A 15375-nucleotide genomic window follows, 5' to 3' on the forward strand; every position below is an offset into this window, starting at 1 on the left:
ATTTTTGTTATATCTTGAAACTCTATAGCCTTTGTGCTCCTTTTGCCAATTTTGTCTTAGGCTCCGATTGTTTCACAGAAAATAAAGGATTTTGAAAAAAAATATATTTTTTAAAATGATTACTTGTATAGTTTATTAATGTGAAAGAACGAAAAATATTTTCATTGTTCATGAAAATGTTTAGTTATAAACTGTTGTCAATAATAAAAATATTTTTTATCGACTAATTATTTCAAACGATATAAGCAATAAGTTTTAGGAAGATATTTTCTAAATCATTCGTCTTCATGAAACAAACGGAGCCTTAGTCACGAATTTTTTTGTCATTGCGTCATTGGCTTTATCAAGCACGCCCACCTCACATTACTTGTCAAACAATCATCCAAAGAAGTGACATATCCGCGAGCCACAATGGAAGCTGCCATTGTTGTTGTCCTCTTCTTCGGTGCCTTCGAAGAGCAAACAAAGAGAGCTTATGGAGACAGTAATCACGAACATGCCGCCGGAGAATACGACCAATTACGAGATCTCTCTTCAGCGAGGGCCGCGACCCTTGCTAAGGCTGTGGTGAGGGTCGCCAGCGGGCCATTGCCGAGACCCCGATGAACTTCTTTTCAGGAAGATGAACAAGAAAGAATAGGAAAACAAGAAAAAAAGAGAAGGAAAAAAAATTAAAATATTAAAGAAATTGCAAAGATCATCCATCTCAACACTGGTTAGCCACAGGCCGTGCCATATAGGACAGCCGGTGCTGGTTAGATTACCACATCATCGATTTTTAGGCCAAAATTGGTTAAATGGACTACATTGAAAGATTATCAACAGGTTTAGGAGTAGAGGAGCCAGTGCTTTGATTGATACGTATGAACGATTTTTATGTAATAATGCCATCTCTCTTCTATTTTCTTACACGAGATTCAAATAATTTCGAGTTATTTTCTTTGGGCTGGTTTTTAGGTGACGAATTTCATGATGCATGCAGTTTGAGAAGCTAGAGAAGAAGTTTAAGTAAGAGATTAGCGAATGAGTAGGCAAAAAGCAAGTAATTTTGGGGGCTATTTACTTATATATATATATATATATATATATATATATTTTGGTCGGGAAATTTCTTTTTTTGGTCGGGAAAAAAAAAACGATTGCATTAACTTAAAGAGTTTTGAGAACAAAAGACATGAATCAGAACAAAGTAAAGGCCCGCAGGGATTCCGGTGGGCTCGATAACCAATTAAGAGGAAGAGACCCAATCCTACGAGAATTTTGCTATCCAATCCGCGACCCTATTCTCCTCCCTTTTGCAATGGGGCTAGGCTTAAGTAGTTAGCGAACCCCGCAAGAAGGCTTATGGCCTCGCTGACCAGAGCTGCTAGATACTTCGACCACAGATCTAGTTGACAGAAATTTGAGGGTTTCGATCATGGCCAAAGTCTTGGCTTTGCTCGGCTGGGTGCACCCTGACCATCTCTGCAAAGCCGTCCACCATCTCTCCGTGACAGTTCCTGCAGACGCAACTGATAGCTCCTTCCATCGTTCCTGGTAGAAAAAGATCCGTCGATATTAATTTGGAGGGATTCTCCGACCCCGGGCCTTTCCAGATCCGAGGTAAGGTCATGAAAGCCTAGCCCTCCATTATCTTTTCTAGTCTTGAGTGTATCCCACTTTTTCCAGTGTAATCCAGATTTCCGTTCACTAATTTTCCACCATAAATTAGCAATTCTCTTTTCAATGCTCCGGCAAATAGAAACTGGAATTTTAAAGACTGACATGGCATACTGTGGGAGAGCCTGCGCTACTGCTTTAATGAGGGTCTCTTTTCCTGCCCTTGAAATCAGTTTTTCCTTCCATCCTTCTAACTTCGTGTTCACTCTAGCTAATATCTAGGCAAACATCCGTTTTTTCGATTCACCCCAATCCGAAGGTATTCCTAAATACTTCCGAGTTTTTTCTATTTCTGGGACACGCAATTCTGCCAGCAGATTCTGTCGGAGTCTATAGGGGTAATTTTTACTGAAGTACAGCCAGGATTTGTTTAAGTTAGTGGCCTGGCCTGAAGCGAAGCAATACCTATTCAGAATCTTAGTCCCATCCAAGAAAAATATTGAGTCGTCTGCAAACAGTAGGTGAGGCTATTTATTTGATTAGCATCAGAAGCAACGATTACCTAGATGCCGATTTATCGCAATCTCACTCTGTTTGAGTCCTATTCAATGGAAGATTATGTAGGGATGGTGATTGGAAACATCACCAATTCACCAGCTTGCTCAAGGTAAGCACATTTGAGCATTCATACATTCCTAGAAGGTTTACTTCTTGATCCGGGGCTAAGCATATGGAACTTTATCCTCTAATGTGGACTAAATTAACCTTTCCTAATTGTCCTAACCAATAACTATTTGAATTTTTCCTTTTTTTAGGATATTTATGAAATTGAAGGGAGGAAATTTGGAATGATTGGGATGCGAAATATTTGATGTATTCCATCCACGAGACAATCAACCGGGAATGGTTCTTACTCGAGCATTGCCAATGAGCTCGCAAAGCTTCACAACAGAACTCTCATATAAATTCTCACGAAGCTGGAGACTCAACTACAAGGATTCAAGTGCTCCTACTTTGACTTCTACACTTCAGCCCGGGATAGAATCCGAAACCCATCGAAACATGGTCAGTAATACAAGTCTTTCTGACCTTCATTATGCTTACATATTTATACAGACAGTGAAAAGTCGAGGGATCTTTTCTTCTAAAATTAATTTCAGGGTTCAGGGAGGCGAAAATGGCATGCCGTGGTTCGGGCCCGTATAAGGCGAATCCAAGTTGCAGAGGCAAGAGATGAGTGAAAGAATATTCATTGTGCCGTCGTCCCGAAAGGTTCTTATTCTTCGATAACCAACCGACCGAAAGGGCCAATAACTAGTTTGCCCAATTGATGTGGAACGAAAGTTCAAGTATCATTGGGCCTTGTAATATAAAAGCATTGATCGAAATTGGGCAAAAATTAGAGAAAATGACACAAATGTTCTTTAAACTTGGGTTCAATGTGCAAAGTAATCCATGAACTTTAATTTTTTCACTTTGAACTTTTCATATAGTTCATGGACTAGTTTGAATATGTATCAAAAGTTCATGGACTACATTAAACAAATTAAAAGTTCAAGGATCGTATTGCACATTGGGTTAAAGTCTAAAGATTACATTAAACAAATTGAAAATTTATGAATTATATTGTATATTTGTTCATAATTCAGAGACGATTTCTATTATTATTCTAGGAAACAAAGGTACTGGACTGATGACAGTTGCATTAATTACACTGATTCTCTACTTTTGTTGCCATCTTGAGATGCGACAAAACATAGGTATCACATGTCTCGTGAAGAATGCTGTTGTTGGCATGTGATGCAGTTATTAGACTTGCCAAATTGCCACAGAACGACTACTACGCCCGGCTGGGCGAGGGACCATGGACAGTGACAGGCCAATCTTTTCCCCCCTGTTCCGTTTGATCGTGAAAGATCCCAAGAGACACTGTTTTCCTCGTGTACTAAGATAATTAAAAAGAGAAAATGTGTGTGGTTAATTGTTTCATATGATCTTTGATCACGGTCAAAATGACTGCATTTTCGAAATATGCACTCTGTTTTGCATGCACAGATGTCCATAATAAGAAACGATTAACCACACACATTTTCTCTTTTTAATTATCTTAGTACACGAGGAAAACAGTGTCTCTTGGGATCTTTCACGATCAAACGGAACAGGGGGGAAAAGATTGGCCTGTCACTGTCCATGGTCCCTCGCCCAGCCGGGCGTAGTAGTCGTTCTGTGGCAATTTGGCAAGTCTAATAACTGCACCACATGCCAACAACAGCATTCTTCACGAGACATGTGATACCTATGTTTTGTCGCATCTCAAGATGGCAACAAAAGTAGAGAATCAGTGTAATTAATGCAACTGTCATCAGTCCAGTACCGTTGTTTCCTAGAATAATAATAGAAATCGTCTCTGAATTATGAACAAATATACAATATAATTCATAAATTTTCAATTGTTACCAATCACTCCATTTTGAGCTTGATGTTACCGTAACATCACCACCGTGCTCAAGGTATTAACCAAACTCTATGTCCATTAACCAATCTTTCAAAGTGGATGAATACTGAATAGATTTATAATGTTTTTTCAGGGAATATATAAAGTAGGAGGAAGAAAATTTGCAATGACTGGGATAGGGCCACTTGGGTGTGTGCCAGGTATGAGACCATTAACCAGAAATGGTTCTTGCTCAGGTGAAGCCATCAAGCTCGCCAAGCTTCACAACATTGCTCTTACTTCAATTCTCACAAAGTTGGAGACTCAACTCCGAGGATTCGAGTACTCCTACTTCGACCTCTACACTTCAGGCAGTGAGAGAATCCAATACCCATCGAAATATGGTAAGTTATTTATGCTCTGGTGCACCTAATTTTGCTTTAGTTTAATCATCATTCCTTCTATACCGCTTGTGGATTTGTACTTTTTACATCGCTCGTGTACTGAATAGAAGTCCTTATTTTCGATATGTGAAATCGATCAAGGTTTTAAGGAAGCGGAAAACGCGTGTTGCGGGTTCAGGTCCTTATAGGGCGAATTCGACCTGTGGAGGCAAGAGAGGAGTGAAAGAATATTTATTATGTCGTCATCCCAAGAAGTACGTATTCTTTGATACCTACCATCCAAGTGAGAGGGCTAACCAGCAATTTGCACACTTGATGTGGAATGGGAGTCTGAGTGTTGTTAGACCTCACAACCTAGAAGCATTGTTCAAATACGAGGTGTTTGAATTTTTTTTTTCGAAAATGTTGGTGAATAACCACAACCAGCTCAAATGTCAAATATGAATAACGGGGCATAGTTTTGGATTGATGTATGGTTGCACTTCCATTAAAGAACGAGGGATGTTCAAATGAGCTCAAGCATTGTTCAAAGGTGGACAAACTTGAATTCCTTGAAAGTTTTGGGAAAAGTTCGAATAAATGCGATTGATTATTGCTTTGTTCTATGTTTCTAACTACATTTCAAAGGCCCACAACACAATGAGTGTTCTTAAGATGAGGTTAAACATTAAGCAACTGAAATGGAGAAAAATTACCAACGAAAACTCAAAAAAAGAAGAAGGAAGAGCGCCGATTGCATTATGCAGCCCATTAAATTAAAGGCCAGATTGATAATCCATTCATTCCCCCAAGATGGACCGAGCCTAGGCCTATGAATGTTATTAGTATACTAATTGATGGGACAGATTCTTATTGGGTATTGAATGTGTAACCCATTTAATATATCCATCTTGTCGACCAGTTTTAGGTTGCTTAGCATCGCTCTTTTGAAGACGGCGGGCTTCTTAGCCCTCTCCAAATAAGTACCTCAAACGTGTGATCCATCTAAAATATTGATCTTTCTTTTTTGACATTGCTTCATTGGCTGTATCAAACCCACCGACCTCACATAACTCGCTCAAGTATTGCCAATGAGCTTGCAAAGCTTCCCAACATAGCTCTCGTTTCGATTCTCACATAGCTAGAGGCTCAAACTACGAGGATTCAAGTACTCCTACTTTGACTTCCACGCTTCAGCCCGTAATAGAATCCGAAACCCTCGAAATACGGTCGGTAATACAAGTCTTAGTCTTTCTAACCTTAAACATGCTTACATCTTATATAGACAATGAAAAAGTGAGAGCGTCTTTTAGTTTAAAATTAATTTCAGGCTTTGTGGAGGCGAAAATGGCACGTTGTGGTTCGGATCTATATAGAGCGAATCCAAGTTGCGAAAGCAAGAGAGGAGTGAAAGAATATTCATTGTGCTGTCGTCCCGAAAAATAATTATTTTTTGACAACCATCTGACTGAAGGGGCCAATCAACAGTTTGCCCAATTGATATGGAATGGAAGTTCAAGCATAATCGGGCTTTATAATGAAGAAGAGCTGTTCAAATTCGGGCAAACATGAACTTTTCTTGGACCCTTAAGGAAATAAAGGTAACTTGAGCGTTGATAGTAAAATTAATTAGACCAATTCATCACTTGATTTTAATTATGCTTTGAGTTCCATTTGGGGCGACAAAACATAGGAACGATTTAAAATGAAATGTCAATAGTTTATCTCATTGCGAAGAACATTTAAGAAAAAAGATCGAGGATTGTAGGGTCCTGTAATACTAATTGATTTCATTATGCAGCCCATTAAATTCTGTACAGGTTTTTCATCCGTCGAGATGGACGGAGTTTGGACCCACCTCGATGCTTAGAAAATGGTATTTGACGAGATTAGACTATTGACGTGGTGTAACGAGCTAACTGATGAACATAGAAGTTTTTCTCTCTATTTCTTTTCTGAATGAATACAAAAATATATATAGTTGTACAGAGAAAAAACTACCCAAAAAACTATTCTAAGCTATGCACTATCTTAGGTTAAGAATCTGGTTGATCCTCAAAATAAGGACATTACGCAAAACAATTTTAGCAACTAATTAGCCCTATAATTTCTCCAATTAGTCTTAATTGACAACTTACGCCAACACTCCCCCTCAAGTTGGTACATAGATATCACTAATGCCTAACTTGTCAAGTGAGTTGTAGAAGATCTTGCTAGAGACATCCTTCATGAGTATACCCGTCAGTTGGTCTTCAGATTTAACAAATGGAAATCGAACTATCTTGACATCAAGGTTTTGTTTGATGAAATGTCGGTCTACCTCGATGTGTTTAGTACGATCATGCTGGACTGGATTATGAGAAATATCGATGGCCGCCTTATTGTCACAAAATAACCTCATCTCAGAATTGGGAGCAAAACCAATCTAAGTCAACAATCTCTTAAGCCAAAGAAGTTCACAAAGTCCTTTGACCATTCCTCTGAACTCGGCCTCAGCACTGGATAATGCCACTACCTTCTGCTTCTTGCTCCTCCACTTGACAAGATTGCCTCCTACGAAGGTGAAGTAGCCTGATGTAGACTTCTTGTCAAAAACACTTCCTGCCCAGTTTGCGTCTGTATAATCCTCAATATTAAGATGATTATTCTTTGAGAACAAAAGTCCTTTCGCTGGAGCAGACTTCAAGTAATGAAGAATTCGAACTACCGCATCCATATGATCTTCACTAGGTGAATGCATAAATTGACTGACTACACTTACGGCATAAGCGGTATCTGGAAGAGTATGGGATAAATAGATTAACTTACCCACTAATCTTTGATACCTCTCCTTATTAGTTGGAACCTGATTTGGATACTCCCCAAGCTTGTGATTCTAAACAATCGAAGTATCAGCTGGCTTGCGGTTTAACAATCCCACTTCAAACAATAAATCTAGCACATATTTCCTTTGAGAAAGAAATATACCATTTTTTGATATGGCTACTTAAATCCCTAAGAAATACTTGAGACCCCCAAGATTCTTCATTTCAAACTTGGTTGCTAATCTCATGTCATCCACATAGATTATTAAAGCTGTTACCTTTCCCTGTTGTCGTTTCAAGAATAGAGTATGATCTGAATTACTCTAGTAGAAACCATACTTCTTCATAGCCAAGCCGAATCATCCAAACCATGCGTGGGGTGATTGTTTTAGACCATATAATGAACATTGCAACTTACACACAACCCCTATTTTTTAGGAAGCAGTGTACCCTGGTGGAATATCCATATAAATAATCTCCTCAAGGTCGCCATGAAGAAAAGCGTTATTTACATCAAATCTGTGCAATGGCCAGTCTAAATTTGCAGCAAGAGACAACAAGACCCTGATAGTGTTCAGTTTCACCGTCGGGGAAAAGGTCTCTTGATAGCATATGCCATAGGTTTGTCTATATCCCTTTGTCACAAGTCTTGCCTTGTATCTTTCAATAGATCCATCCGCCTTATGTTTAATGGAGAAAACCCGTTTGCACCCAATTGTCTTTTTTCCTTTTGGTAGTGGAACAAGATTCCATGTTTTATTTTTCTGTAGCGCCTCCATTTCTTCTTTTATCAATTGAATCCACTTTGGATCTGCTAAAGCTTCTTGTATTCCATTGGGAACATGGACTGAAGACACATTGTGTAAAAAATGCCTTGAGAGGTTCTGATAATCTCCAAGTTGATACATGGTTTGTAATAGGATATTTTGTTCTCCTTTCCTCAAAATCTGGTGAGTACCGATTTGGGGGCTTTCCACGGTTATGCCTGAAAGGTAAGTGATAACTGACAGAGGTATCCAAGTCATCAATAGAAGAAGGTGTAGTAGGAGAGCTTACCTCAGGAATATTCTCAGGAGATGGGTCATTGAGTACCGAAGAGTGAGGGGGTTCAACAATTTGTGTAGTACCAATGTCAGTTCCTACTATTTCCCCAGCTTCCTGCTCAGTCTCCTCCTCAATATATGTATGCTGCTCAATATCAGTTTTATATTTCTTAGTAACCATTGCTTCACTTTTTTCACTCACTAGACTCCTAGGTTGTCCAATTTCAGTTTGTACTACAACACAATCCCAACAATTCTACCTCTCAACTAGTATCTCCCCCTTAGAGGAAGAATTGGATACTGATAACGAGAAAAAACTTTTAGACTCCACGAAGGTTACGTCCATGGTGACATAGGTATGCTTGGTAGAAGGATTGTAACATTGATATCCCTTTTTTTGTGTGCCATAACCCAAAAAACACAACAAATTGCGCAAGGTTCAAGCTTAGTATGTTGATTTTTATGGAGACGAACAAAAGCAGCACATCCGAACACTCAAGGAGGAATCAACAAAACAGAGGGTAGAGAAACATGGTTGGAAAGGACTTGTAATGGAGTCTTGAAATTCAACACCTTTGAAGGCATACGATTCAATAGATGTACTGCTGTGATCACAGCATTACCCCGGTATCTATTTGGCACATGCACACCAATCAATAATGCACAAGCAGTTTCTAAGATATGTTCGGAACACACCCAACACTTCATCTTTGTGTTTCAACAAGCATAACCAAGTCATTCGAGTGCAATCATCCACAAATGTCACAAACCAACGAATTCCGAAAACAGTAGTAATTAGAGAAGGTCCCTAAACATCAGAATGAATTAATGTAAAAGGGAATGTCACTTTTGTGCAAGCTTATTGGGAACGGTACACGATAACTTTTAGCCAAAATGCAAGTTTCACATTTAAAAGCCCAATTCTGTAAGTTGGAAAATAAATCAAGAAATAGGTACTTCATATAACTGAATGATAGATGTCCCAAACGACAATGTCATAGCCAAATCTGTCTCTCCTTGATACTAATACTAGTTGAGTGTTGCATGTTGTTTGCTTTACCAGGACTAAAATCATCCATGTAGTACAACCCCCCTCTCTTATTACCACGCCCAATGATCTCCTTTGTGAGAACATCCTGGAAAAGACAAAAAGTAGAATAGATTAGAGCAACACAATTTTGCTCTTGAGTGGCTTGGCCCGCAGATATCAATTTACTCGAGAGAGAAGGAACCAGCAAAGTATTAGATAATGAGAAAGAAGGAGAGAGAGCATCAGTCCCAGCTCCTGTAACAGGGTATACAACCCCACTAGCATTTGCAATACTACTTCTTCTTGGTTCAGTAATCTTGACAAATTCAATTGAACAGAAAGTCATGTGATTAGTTGCCCCCGAGTCAACAATCCAACCACTGTAATTATCCTAATTAGAACTAAGCAATGCATAGCCACGATTACCTTGATCATTAAGAGTAGTTGAATCACTTGACTGTTCCACTTGTGGAATCCAAGATAAGTGAGGTTCTGCATTTACCAAAGAAGCTCGTCCCAACCCATTATTAGCATCTTTCCGTGCCTTAAGTTCTTTCCACCATTCTTGGTACCCATGTAACTTAAAACAAGTTTCACGAGTATGCTTCATGTTCTCATAATGTGTACAGCCTCCTTCTAATTGTGCATTGGCCTTTGAGGTTGTATTCATCTTTCCACCTCCCGAAGAGGAGGAACCGGTTTTGAACATTTGGAGCGTCGATGGTTGTTGAGATTCCGTCTTGACTCCTTTAGAGGCCATGGCAGCGGCATGTGTAAGTTCCGTGCCCGACATCATAGCCGCTTGTCTTACATCCTCCCTTCGAACATGAGCATAAGCTTGTTCAATCGTTGGGAATGGTCGAATCTGAAGCACATCAGCCTGTATTTTATCCCGATGATCATCTAACCCATCAAGAAAAATATAGACTCTATCATTCTGAAGAGTCGAGTTATACCTCTCTCTATCAGCAAGACATTCCATCGGGTTAGGGCGACAGAAATCAATTTCTCTCCATAAATATTGAAGACCATTATAATATGTTTCAATGGGCCCTCAATGGGCCCTCCAGCTTGTCTCATTCTAGTCACACGTTTTTTCAAATCATACACTTGAGAGGTGTCGGTTCCATCAAAAAAAGTTGTAGCAATTGAATCCCATACCATTTTTGCGGTTGGAAAATGAATAAAATTGCTTATCATGGCCGGGTCCATGAAATTAATCAACCATCCCTTCACAATTATATTTTCAGTTCTCCATTTCCTAAAGGTTGGATCTGTCGGTTGAGGCTGTGGAAATTCTCCATTGATATATCCCAATTTGTCTTTGCCAGAGATATACTTCTCAACAACTTGGGACCATAAGGCATAGTTGGTGGCGTCCAACTTAATGCCAATCTGTGCAACGGAAGAATCGTTGTTTGACGTGTGGGTTTGAGTCTGATTCTGAGTCAAGACTTGTGTCATTCGGGTCGCTAAGTCATCAAGGATGGCAGTTGTAGAAGGACCCTCGCCTTGTTGTTGGTGTGCCGCTATATCAGTTGTTTCTTCCATAGTTTCTTATCAGGTCTAGTTCCTCCCTTTTCTAATTTTTTTTGGTTGAGGTCTGATCATAGCAAAAAACCCTAGGATCTCTACTCTGATACCGTAATGAACAGAGAAGTTGTCACGCCCCGTACCCTACGGACACGTAACATTCCGCCGCGGTCGTTAAGAATGCGACTCCCAGGATTCGTTGCCGACCCTTTACCATCGAATAAGAGAATATACGCGGAAGCAAAACGAACACTCCATTAAACACACATTCAAACGGGATAATAGAGAGAGACAATTTAAACAAACCAACAAACCATTTTATAAACTTAACGTCACATACATCCATAACATATACAAGCCTTCCTAAAGGCCACAAACTCAGACCACGCATACTCAAAAAGGGATAGGGTGGTCGATCTGCTCCATTACTCTATTCAAAAGAGGAGCTCCAAAAAGATAGGGATTTCTAACCCTATCAAAAACCTCCACAGCATCCTGGCGGTGCTCCTGGGGAAGTCGGGTCAGATGCCTCGCTATAAGAATCAGGCGGCAAAGGCTCCGGTTCAGGGTCTAACTCCTCGGACCACGCTCGGGGTTCCGTAACCATCGATTCAGACTCAGGATTAACAATAGCTCCATCAGGGGGATCAATCTCCATAAGATCCCATACTCCTAAACCATCATCAGGGGGAATATCAAACCCCTGGAGAGGACCAAAAGTTTGAGTTCCATCCCTCAGAAACCATGCCATATACTTGTGAGCTGTCAAGTACTGCTCACCATCATCGACCCAAACTGTACTCTCATACTTCCGATACTCCTTATCCTCACCAACTGGGTACTCAGTCACCCAATGCTCCGTTTCCGTTAGCACCCCGAAACGTAACGGAGGCTCAGTCATAATCAAGGTCGAGGGACTGAAATGTTTAACAACGGGGAATGAGATAAAATCTCAATAAGTAAACTGCTTAAGCCTCGACTAGGGCAATACGTACCTCCGGCACCCTAATCATGCAATTCTAACCAATAGGGTAGGTTCCTATCAAACGAACAATGGTACCACATACTATGCAAAGTCTCGAATTGCATCACAACCATGGCATACTATCAATATGCATAACAGCAATAATAATAATCCAGACATACTCAATCATTCACACGAGTCTCGATTATAAGATGAAATCACTTCGGCCCGTCCCATACCGTGCCTCACGATTTTATCCCATAATCAAGCGCAAAGCATGCCATATGCATATAACACTCGAAGTTGTCCAGATTATTAACGACCCACCATAGGTCACACCGAACTCCCGCCGGTCTTCCGGCATAGCCAGGCATCACCCCACTACTTTGGGCGTGGCAACGTCCGGGATCAAACCCCCCCCCCCCCCCCGACAAGTCAGGTACCGGACGGCATTCCATTTAGGAGTATCGATCTAGCCTCCACCGCAATCGGCAATGTCTGGGATTGAACCCCCCCCCCCCCCCCGCGACAAGTCGGGTACCAGACAGCATCCGAACTTCCGCCGGGCATCGTCTAGAACTCGTCTTAAACGGAACTCATCATGGCCATACACGTAAACAACCACGCATTACCAATTTTAATCTTCCTTAATTAGCCAATGCAAGTATTTATGACGTACAATTTACTACGAATAAATATGCCATGAATCGCACTTGTTTTTGTATCAAACATCAATTTCAACGATACGATCTTCGTTCTAGGCCATAAAATCATCATTCCAACCACACGATCAAGCCATAGTCAACTACTCAGTCATGATTAAATAAATTAACCATGCGATCAGCATTAAACAACTAATCCACCACACGATCGTCATTAAACATTTAATCGGCACATAATCGACTAATTAGCCATGCGATGTCAATCAAAGCCACACGATCAACTTCAAATCTCTAATAAGCCATATGATCAAATTTTATCACATCCTAATTTAATTTAAACCGTACGATTAAAATTAGCACATAATCATGTTAATTAAGCCCTAAAATTAACATTAACCAATCTAGAATCAATGGGGGACATATGATCAATGTCCAAATCATCCAACTCAGCCACTACCACATGATTATCGCAGCCACAAGACTAACCCATGAATTTAATTAAAACAACCAATAAATAATCATAATTAGCCAAATTAAGCACAATTAGCAACATTAAACATATGCTGAAGCTCAAGTCACATAATCTACCTATCTTAACATTCAAATCAACCATATAATCATCAAATCCAGCCACCAACAAATCCTTAATTCAGCATCTACCATAACCCCTAAATTAACCCCTAAAATAACCCCTAAATTACCCAACAACCCCTAAACACTATCCATTGGTAACCTACTAACCTAATCAAGGTTTAGGGAGTTACTTACCACTAATTTAAGCTAAGAACCAAGCCAAAACCAGCAGCACAAGTCACGGCCAGATCTGAAATTTCTGGCGAACGGCGACAACCCAAATGGCGATCCGGGCGTGATCGGCATCTTGGGGGCGGCTCACAGTGATCCACGGCGATCCAGGGTGGTGGCATGAGGTGCAAGGGTGGTGGGCGGCGGTGGTGAGTAAGTCTCGGTCAAGGGGGGAGGGAGAGAGAAAGAAAATGAAGAGAGAGAAAGAGCAAGGGAGAAGTGAGGAGAGAGAGAGAGGGCTGAACATATCTCTCAAAATGGAGGGCTAGGATGAATCCTTGGTGCCCAAGTATTGATCTAAGGGCTAGGAATGCATCTAGCAAAAAGGTTTATAGAAGGGCAATTATGTAGATAACCAAAAAGGGCAAGGGCAAAGTTGTCCAAGAGGATTTTCGGCCACTAGGGGAAAAAGACCAACATGTCCTTCCACTCAATAAATAAACTCTAGAACACACAGGGGTAAAATCGTCTTTTCCAATTTTCGAGCCAAATTTCCCTTTTTCGCGAATTTCTGAGCAAACCGATAATAAAGCGAGCTTAACGTGGCATCGTCTAATATAATAATTTTGACATCCTTGAAAGTTCGATACCCAAGTTCGGATTCCAATTCGTGGTCAAAATCGATCAAACGCGACTTTCGTGTATCTCAAACTAACGGGCGGCTTTTAGGGTTTACGCGTGTCGACCCGTAGTTGATTTGATATCAATCCACGTTTAAGTTTACTCGAGCCATGATGACTTCGGTTGTCATGTAATTACGAGGGTCAATCATTAGTTCCGAATGACACGATTGTTAGAAATTGATTTTAGAACGTTCGAATGCATACAACTATTAAACGGAATCACCCGTGACTCAATTGTAGAACATTGTTAAATTATTCCATAATCATTCTTGGATCGGCCTATAATGGCCCAAAATATCCCCTCGTCAATCCTTATGGTCGAAGTGTCGATCCAGGTTCGAGTTCTTGGGTCGTGCGTACCGAAATCCTAACTAGCCATTCCCTAACGGTTAGTATTATCAAGAATGGCCAATTCCGAGTGAGATATAACAGAAAGTGCATTGATGATAATATCATTTCATAAATTCCGAAAGTGGGTCGAAATTCAGAATGTCACAGAAGTTTTTCTCTCTATTTCTTTTCTGAATGAATACAAAAATATATATAGTTGCATAGAGAAAAACTACCAAAAAAACTATTTTAGGCTTTGCACTATCTTAGGTTAAGGATCTGGTTGATTGTCAAAATAAGGACATCACGCAATACAATTTTAGCAACTAATCAGCCCTATAATTTCTCCAATTAGTCTTAATTGACAACTCACACCAACACTAACATGACTTTACCAAAATGGTGAATCATTAGGAATTTAGACGTTCATGTATTTGACGAGATCATGCCAAGAGCTGGGGTACTGATGATCTTAGATAGATTTCGATAGACCTTTATGCATAATAGGACGATTGTTGTTGGCCTGAGGTGCAGTTACTATTGGACCGGCCAGATTACCACAAAACAACACATTGTATGGCCTGGCCAGGGACCATAGACAGCGAAAGATCCGAAGACACTGCTTCTTTCTGTACTAACAAAATAGAGAGAAAAACAAGGTCTCTGCTTAATTGTTTTCTTATCATGGACATCACTTCCATATAAAAATGAGTTCATATTTTCAAGATGCAGTCATTTTGATCCTCATAAAATATATTATGGAGATTATGATTGCGATGGGCGTCAGATATGTCTTTGATCCCAATGTTGTTGGCGTACGAGCTATGCAATTGATTGAATAACTCTCACGCAACATCCAATAGAACAAAGTATTTTAATCCATGAGGCCTCGGGTTAGTCATGATCAGAAGCGCACTACATGGCACTTGAAGACGGGTTCGATTGGGGGCTGCCTTCAGCGGTACTAGAAACAGAGTGAGGATGCTCATTGGTTTTACGTACTCTGGACCCCGTTGTCCAGATACAGGCTGTTATGCTAGCTATTAACTCCCGAGCGACTGTAAACTAACGATGGTAACCTCCAGATCGAGTTAACCAATGGTGTGCTCTAGTGTTCACACGAAGAACTCGATTTGAATCATCTAAGCACATGATTTATAAAAGTG

The 15375-nt window shown here is 40.2% G+C and overlaps 1 long non-coding RNA gene and 1 pseudogene across 1 annotated transcript; both read left to right on the top strand.

Moving 5' to 3' along the window:
• Nucleotides 1-2083: 2083 nt before the first annotated feature.
• On the top strand, nucleotides 2084-3028 carry LOC115666261 (uncharacterized). Its single transcript, XR_008815446.1, has 2 exons — nucleotides 2084-2266; nucleotides 2415-3028. It is a non-coding gene; the product is annotated as an uncharacterized LOC115666261 (long non-coding RNA).
• Nucleotides 3029-4088: 1060 nt separating this feature from the next.
• Nucleotides 4089-5036, top strand: LOC115664645 (GDSL lipase-like; annotated as a pseudogene).
• Nucleotides 5037-15375: the final 10339 nt, after the last annotated feature.

The sequence above is a fragment of the Syzygium oleosum genome, unplaced genomic scaffold, assembly GCF_021117445.2.
Source record: "Syzygium oleosum isolate NSW1041296 unplaced genomic scaffold, Sole_v2.1 Sole_v2.47, whole genome shotgun sequence".
Taxonomy (NCBI): Eukaryota; Viridiplantae; Streptophyta; class Magnoliopsida; order Myrtales; family Myrtaceae; genus Syzygium; species Syzygium oleosum.